Source organism: Scyliorhinus torazame, chromosome 24 (assembly GCF_047496885.1).
Source record: "Scyliorhinus torazame isolate Kashiwa2021f chromosome 24, sScyTor2.1, whole genome shotgun sequence".
NCBI classification, from domain to species: domain Eukaryota; kingdom Metazoa; phylum Chordata; class Chondrichthyes; order Carcharhiniformes; family Scyliorhinidae; genus Scyliorhinus; species Scyliorhinus torazame.
In genome coordinates this window covers 39,730,698-39,738,516 of record NC_092730.1, presented here as the reverse complement: position 1 = coordinate 39,738,516, position 7,819 = coordinate 39,730,698, and the positions used below count along the sequence as shown (strand labels likewise).

At 46.5% G+C, this 7,819-nt stretch overlaps 1 non-coding gene across 1 annotated transcript; it reads right to left on the bottom strand.

Moving 5' to 3' along the window:
- trnak-cuu (transfer RNA lysine (anticodon CUU)) lies at positions 1 to 71 on the bottom strand. The gene has a single exon. It is a non-coding gene; the product is annotated as a tRNA-Lys (tRNA).
- Positions 72 to 7,819: the final 7,748 nt, after the last annotated feature.

Sequence of the window (7,819 nt, the reverse complement as noted above, 5' to 3'; positions counted from 1 at the left end):
CGCCCAACGTGAGGCTCGAACACACGGCTGGGATTAAGAGTCCCATGCTCGACCGACTGAGCTAGCCGGGCTGATGCTGCGCTAGTTATTAAACCTCTTCTTGAGGAGAGTAGCTGCGGTGCTCATTCGGAGGGTCAGTGCTGACACGTTGGGCCGAATGGCCTTCTGTGCTGGACATTCTACGATTCGATGATACAAGGAGGTTGATGCGGTGGAGTCCTTCTGCCATACTGCCCACTCCTGACACCATGTAGAAATGCTGGTCTCTCAATGACTGGCGACCAAGGATTTGTAATAAAAAATAACTGATTTAATAATTGAGCAGCTGCTCCTGGCTTGTGCTCTGACCGCGATCCGGGGAACTGCCGGAATCCAGACACGTGATCATGTTAGTTGCGTCATCAGGTCATCATGTGACCATTCGGTCTGCACAGGTCTCCCTCTGTAATTTCTAGATTCATCATTTTAATTTTCTTCCAGACTGGGAAGTGTAGTGCTGCTGCATTTGAAAAGAAACATGAATTTCTAATATATTTCCAATTTAACTGATGTTGTTACACAAAATATTTATTCAGTGGAATTGTGCGTTTCGGGAGCTGAGATTTCCGAGTCTCTCCAAATCGAATGGTCATTTTCAACGAAAATTCAATCCCTCCTCACATAAACCCCGGGGCCCCGTTGGTCGCTTGAATGCAACAACTTCCTGGAGTGATTCCAGGCTGGTTTTAGAATGTATTCTATCGACCAAATTGATGTTGAATGACGCAGCTGTGATGGTCGAGTGGTTGGACCTCAAATGAAATAGTGTTTCCCCGCGCAGATTCGAATCCTGCTCGCAGCGACTGTGATTCGAAATGTTTGTTTAACTCCCCCGGGAAGCTGCCGGTCGACAATTAATCGGAATTTTGGTTGGTTGTCTGTTAACGGTATGAACATTTATCGAATTCAGTTTTTTCGAAAAACGTTCTTCTTAAAAACTAGACGGGGCTGGTTTAGCACAGGGCTAAATCGCTGGCTTTGAAAGCAGACCAAAGCAGGCCAGCAGCACGGTTCAATTCCCGTACCAGCCTCCCCGAACAGGCGCCGGAATGTGGCGACTAGGGTCTTTTCACAGTAACTTCATTTGAAGCCTACTTGTGACAATAAGCGATTTTCATTTCATTTTTCAATATAAAGATAAATAAGGAACTCACACTCAAAGCAACAATCAATAAATAATAACATTTCCTGCAACGTTTGGAAGGAGAAGCAGCAACGGCAGCGAATGGAAACGTGGTTTGGTTTCATTCAGGTGAATGTATTTCTGGGGAACATGATCGAGGCAGAAATGGAACATATTTGAAAATTATTTTCTTGTTTTCTTTCCTTTGTCTCTCTATCTATTTCTTTGTTTCTTTCTCTCTCCCTCACACCTTGTTTTTGTGCTTCTCCGGGGACTGATTGGATACACAGTGAAACTCAGCCCCATCTCACCCCAACTCTTTTGGACGAATACATCGTGGCGATGGACGGGCCTGAATCAGTGGAAGAATCGACAAACTATTCCATTCTTGGCTCTGTGAGAAGTTCCATTCCTGGTTGTGAGGTGGCTCTGAGATAAAGGGATCGAGAGAGAACGAGGTGACTGAAGTCTGACTCTTACTCTGAAAACCAGTTAGTGCGCCCTTGTAGAAAGTGGATGTGTCTGAGAACAGGAGGAAAGCAGATCATGGGCCTGTGATTGATTTTATTGAACAGGACCTTGAGAAGTGAAGCAGACTTCTAACCAGTCAGCGCCTGTCTGAGAATTGGCAAGGAATTAAGGCTGATATTGAGACAGTTCAGAGTGAATTGTTACAACAAATCTAATCTTCAAGAGGTGTTGGTATATTGATTTCAGAGAGACTGTCATAGTTTCTTTAAAGATCAGTAGCGCTTGTTTTTGTTTTGTTCGGTAATTTGGGGAATCTATTTGTTGCGATGCAGTTGGTCAATATCTGTGCCTCTTGCTTGTCCAGCTCCCCGGGCAGCAGCAGCTCCATTCCTATCCAGATGTGTGGACAGAAACGGCAAACCCACATTATTGTATCCCCGCGCAGGTTAGAACCCCGCTCGGAGCGGCTCTGCTCCGGAATATTTACTCAGCTCCATAAACAAACCACTGACCACACAAATGATCGGGGCTCCCTTTGCCTCCCATTCATGGTTTTCACCCAATTTAGCTGTTTGGGGAATGAAAGTAAAAAATTATCGCGTCTGATAATTAATATTTCTAAATAAACTACACTAAACATATGAAACAATACTTAATAAATGATACTTAACCAATATTATTCAATATTAATAAAGTGTCCTGCAACGTTTGGAAGGAAATGCCCATCCCATCCGGGCAGGATATGTTGGTAATGGACCGGAGTGAAACATTCCCAGACCATGTCCAACATGTTTCTCCTCAGCATGAAAACTCCCCGCAGAAAGACTGAAACAGACGCTCATTTGATCACATCATGATTAACATCATGGTTTGCACTGAGTGCTGAATTTGGTGCATTTGAGTGCTATAGTGAGAGTTTGGTGACTGAGGGAGTTAGGTGAGAAGGTAGTAAGGTGCTCCTTTCATTTCGTTTCCTACATTTCCGCAAAGAGCGCGAAGGGATCCAGGAGTTTACAGAGAGTGCAGCTGACTGGGAGCAGAGTCGGAGGGCGAGGTCCAGTTGGTCCACAGGGCAGCTATATTCTGTAAGGTAAGAGGGAATGGAGGCGAGGCCTGTTGCATGCTCCTCCTGTAGGATGTAGGTGGTGAGGGATACCACAGGTGTCCCCACAGACTATACCTGCGAGAAGTGCACCCAACTCCAGCTCCTCGGAGACCGTGTTAGGGAACTGGAGCTGGAGCTGGATGAACTTCGGATCATCTGGGAGGCAGAAGGGGTTATAGAGAAGAGTTAACGGGAGGTAACCACACCCAAGGTACAGGACAAGAGTCGTTGGGTTACAGTCAGGGGAAAGAAAACAAACAGGCAGACAGTGCAGGGATCCCTCGTGGCTGTTCCGTTTCAAAACAAGTATAACGTTTTGGATCCTGTTGGGGGGGGGGTGGGGGATGAACTACCGGGGGAAGGTCCTAGCGGCCATGTCTCTGGCACTGAGTCTGGCTCTGGGGCTCAGAAGGGAAGGGGGAGTATAGAAAAGAAATAGTAGTAGGAGATTCAATGGTTCGGGGAATAGATAGGAGATTATGTGGTCGCGAGCGAGACTCCCGGAAGGTATGTTGCCTCCCGGGTGCCAAGGACAGGGATGTATCGGATCGTGTCTTCAGGATCCTTAAGGGGGAGAGTGAGCAGCCAGAAGTTGTGGTGCACATTGGTACCAACGACATTGGTCGTAAAAGGGGTGTGGAGGTAATAAACGCGTTTAGGGAGTTAGGCTGGAAGTTAAAAGCCAGGACAGACAGAGTTGTCATCTCTGGTTTGTTGCCGGTGCCACATGACAGCGAGGCTAGGAATAGGGAGAGAGTGCAGCTGAGCACGTGGCTGCAGGAATGCTGTAGGAGGGAGGGCTTCAGGTATTTGGATCATTAGCATGCATTCTGGGGAAGGTGGGACCTGTACAAGCAGGATGGGTTGCATTTGAACCAGAGGGGCACCCATATCCTGGGATGGAGGTTTTCTAGTACTCTTCGGGAGGGTTTAAACTAATTTGGAGGGGAATAAGAACCGGATTTGTAGTCCAGCAACTAAGGTAGCCGATATTCAGGACTCCAAAGTGTGCAGTGAGGCAGTGGGGAAGGGAACACTGACAAAGGAGAGTACTTGCAGGCACGGAGTTGGGTTGAAGTGTGTATACTTCAACGCAAGAAGCATCAGGAATAAGGTGGGTGAACTTATGGCATGGATTGGTACTTGGGACTACGATGTGGTGGCCATCACGGACACTTGGATAGACGAGGGGCAGGAATGGCTGTTGGAGGTCCCTGGTTGTAGATGTTTCAATAAGATTAGGGAGGGTGGTAAAAGAGGTGGAGGGGGGGGGGCGTTTTTAATTAGAGATAGGATAACAGATGCAGAAAGGCAGTTCGAGAAGTATCTGCCTACTGAGGTAGTATGGGTTGAAGTCAGAAATAGAAAAGGGGCAGTCACCTTGTTGGGAGTTTTCGATAGGCGACCCAATAGTAGCAGAGATGTGGAGGAACAGATTGGGTAACAGATTTTGGAAAGGTGCAGAAGTCACAGGATAGTAGACATGGGTGACTTCAACTTCCCAAACATTGAGTGGAAACTCTTTCGAGCAAATCGTTTGGATGGGGTGGTGTTTGTGCAGTGTGTCCAGGAAGATTTTCTCACACAGTATGTAGATTGTCCAACCAGAGGAGGGGCAATATTGGATTTAGTACTGGGTAATGAACCAGGGCAAGTGATAGATTTGTTAGTGGGGGAGCATTTTGGAGATAGTGACCACAATTCTGTGACTTTCACTTTAGTAAAGGAGAGGGATAGGTGCGTGCAACAGGGCAAGGTTTACAATTGGGGGAAGGGTAAATACGATGTTGTCAGACAAGAATTCAAGTGCATAAGTTGGGAACATTGGCTGTCAGGGAAGGACACAAGTGAAATGTGGAACTTGTTCAAGGAACAGGTACTACATACCCTTGATATGTATGTCCCTGTCAGGCAGGGACGAGATGGTCGAGTGAGGAAACTATGGTTGACAAGAGAGGTTGAATGTCTTGTTAAGAGGACAAGGAGACTTATGTAAGGCTGAGGAAACAAGGTTCAGACAGGGCGCTGGAGGGATACAAGATAGCCAGGAGGGAACTGAAGAAAGGGATTAGGAGAGCTAAGAGAGGGCATGAAAAATCTTTGGCGGGTAGGATCAAGGAAAACCCCAAGGTCTTTTACACACATGTGAGACATATGAGAATGACTAGAGCGAGGGTAGGTCCGATCAAGGACAGTAGCGAGAGATTGTGTATTGAGTCTGAAGAGACAGGAGAGGTCTTGAACGAGTACTTTTCTTCAGTATTTACAAATGAGAGGGGCCATATTGTTGGAGAGGACAGTGTGAAACAGACTGGTAAGCTCGATGAAATACTTGTTCGGAAGGAAGATGTGTTGGTCATTTTGAAAAACTTTAGGATAGTCAAGTACCCCGGGCCTGACGGGATATATCCAAGGATTCTATGGGAAGCCTGAGATGAAATTGCAGAGCCGTTGGCAATTATCCTTTTGTCCTCACTGTCAACAGGGGTGGTACCAGGGGATTGGAGAGTGGCGAATGTCGTACCCGTGTTCAAAAAAGGGAATAGGGATAACCATTGGAATTACAGCCAAGTTAGTCTTACTTCGGTGGTAGGCAAAGTAATGGAAAGAGTACTGAGGGATAGGATTTCTGAACATCTGGAAAGACACTGCTTGATTAGGGATAGTCAGCACGGATTTGTGAGGGGTAGGTCTTGCCTTACAAGTCTTATTGAATTCTTTGAGGAGGTGACCAAGCATGTGGATGAAGGTAAAGCAGTGGATGTCATGTACATGGATTTTAGTAAGGCATTTGATAAGGTTCCTCATGGTAGGCTTATTCAGAAAGTAATGAGGCATGGGATAGTGGGACATTTGGCCAGTTGGATAACGAACTGGCTAACCGATAGAAGTCAGAGAGTGGTGGTGGATGGCAAATATTTCGCCTGGATCCCAGTTACCAGTGGCGTACCGCAGGGATCAGTTCTGGGTCCTCTGCTGTTTGTGATTTTCATTAATGACTTGGATGAAGGAGCTGAAGGGTGGGTCAGTAAATTTGCAGACGATACGAAGATTGGTGGAGTTGTGGATAGTGAGGAGGGCTGTTGTCGGCTGCAAAGAGACATAGATAGGATGCAGAGCTGGGCTGAGAAGTGGCAGATGGAGTTTAAACCTGAAAAGTGTGAGGTTGTCCATTTTGGAAGGACAAATATGAATGCAGAATACAGAGTTAACGGTAGGGTTCTTGGCAATGTGGAGGAGCAGAGAGATCTTGGGGTCTATGTTCATACATCTTTGAAAGTTGCCACTCAAGTGGATAGAGCTGTGAAGAAGGCCTATGGTGTGCTAGCATTCATTAGCAGAGGGATTGAATTTAAGAGCCGTGAGGTGATGATGCAGCTGTACAAAACCCTGGTAAGGCCACATTTTGAGTACTGTGTACAGTTCTGGTTTCCTCATTTTAGGAAGGATGTGGAAGCTTTGGAAAAGGTGCAAAGGAGATTTGTCAGGATGTTGCATGGAATGGAGAGTAGGTCTTACGAGGAAAGATTGAGGGTGCTTGGCCTTTTCTCATTAGAACCGAGAAGGATGAGGGGTTACTTGATAGATGATCAGGGGAATAGACAGAGTAGACAGTCAGAGACGTTTCCCCCGGGTGGACAAACCATTGCAAGGGGACATACAGTTAAGGTGAATGGTGGAAAATATAGGGATGATGTCAGAGGTAGGTTCTTTACCCAGATTGTAGTGGGGTCATGGAATGCACTGCCTGTGGAAGTAGTTGAGTCGGAAACATTATGGACTTTCAAGCAGCTATTGGATAGGTACATGGATTACGGTAGAATGATATAGTGTAGATTAATTTCTTCTTAAGGGCAGCACGGTGGCATTGTGGATAGCACAATTGCTTCACAGCTCCAGGGTCCCAGGTTCAATTCCGGCTTGGATCACTGTCTGTGCGGAGTCTGCACATCCTCCCCTTGTTTGCATGGGTTTCATCCGGGTGCTCCGTTTTCCTCCTACAGTCCAAGTGTGGGCTGCTCTTTCCGGGGGCTGGTGCAGACTCGATTGGCCAAATGGCCTCCTTCTGCACTGTATATTCTATGATTAATCTAGGACAAAGGGCCGGCACAACATCGTGGGCTGAAGGGCCTGTTCTGTGCTGTAATTTTCGATGTTCTATCACTCACACCTTAACCATGAGGCCACTGATGAAGTCATGATGACTTCGAATTTCTCCTAAAATGCCAACTGAACACACTGACTGGCAGAATTACATTACCCACGTGATTGGCGAGACGCAACCACAGGCTGACTTGGCGAGTGGTGAAATCTGACATCACTGCTTCTGATCATCACCAGTACAGAGAGATAAATGTCACATTGTTCATTCACATTTCTGATTTATTATGTGGGGAAACTGATGGGCTTTGGGACGCAATTAAAAGTTATTTTAAGTGAGATCAAATCATCGGCTGGCTAGTTGTGTGCCACACACAGCAGCAGAGACTGCAGACAGAGAATTAATCGAATATTCACATGTCACACCGGAGAACACTTCAGCAGTCAAGGACATTCAGCCTCTGACCACCGGGTCAGCGTTCTCCAAGCCGGCCTTCAGGACGCGCGACAATGCAGAATCGACAAACAGAAACATGTAGCCACGTTCCGCACCCATGAGTGCGGCCTCAACCGGGTCCTTGGATTCATGTCGCATTACATTCGCCCCGCACCATCTGGCCTGGGCTTGCGAAATACTCAGCAAGAGCAACGACTGGGCCCGTATGTCTTTTATTCTGTTCAGTAAGACGTCTGACAACAACAGGTTAAAGTCCAACAGGTTTGTTTCAAACACTAGCTTTCGGAGCACTGCTCCTTCCTCAGGTTCTGTTTTATTTTGTTCGCAGTGGAGGCCAACAAACCCAAAATACCCCAATTTACCCAATGATCCCAGTACGAAAAGCAAGGGACAACAATTTTTCTTTTGATTTTATTTTAACAACGAAACCAAATTGAACAGGAATATAGAAGCGCATTGAGCTGATACAATAAGCTTCGGGAGGCAATGAGAAGCTGGTTTGAGTGAGCTGTGATCTTCGGTT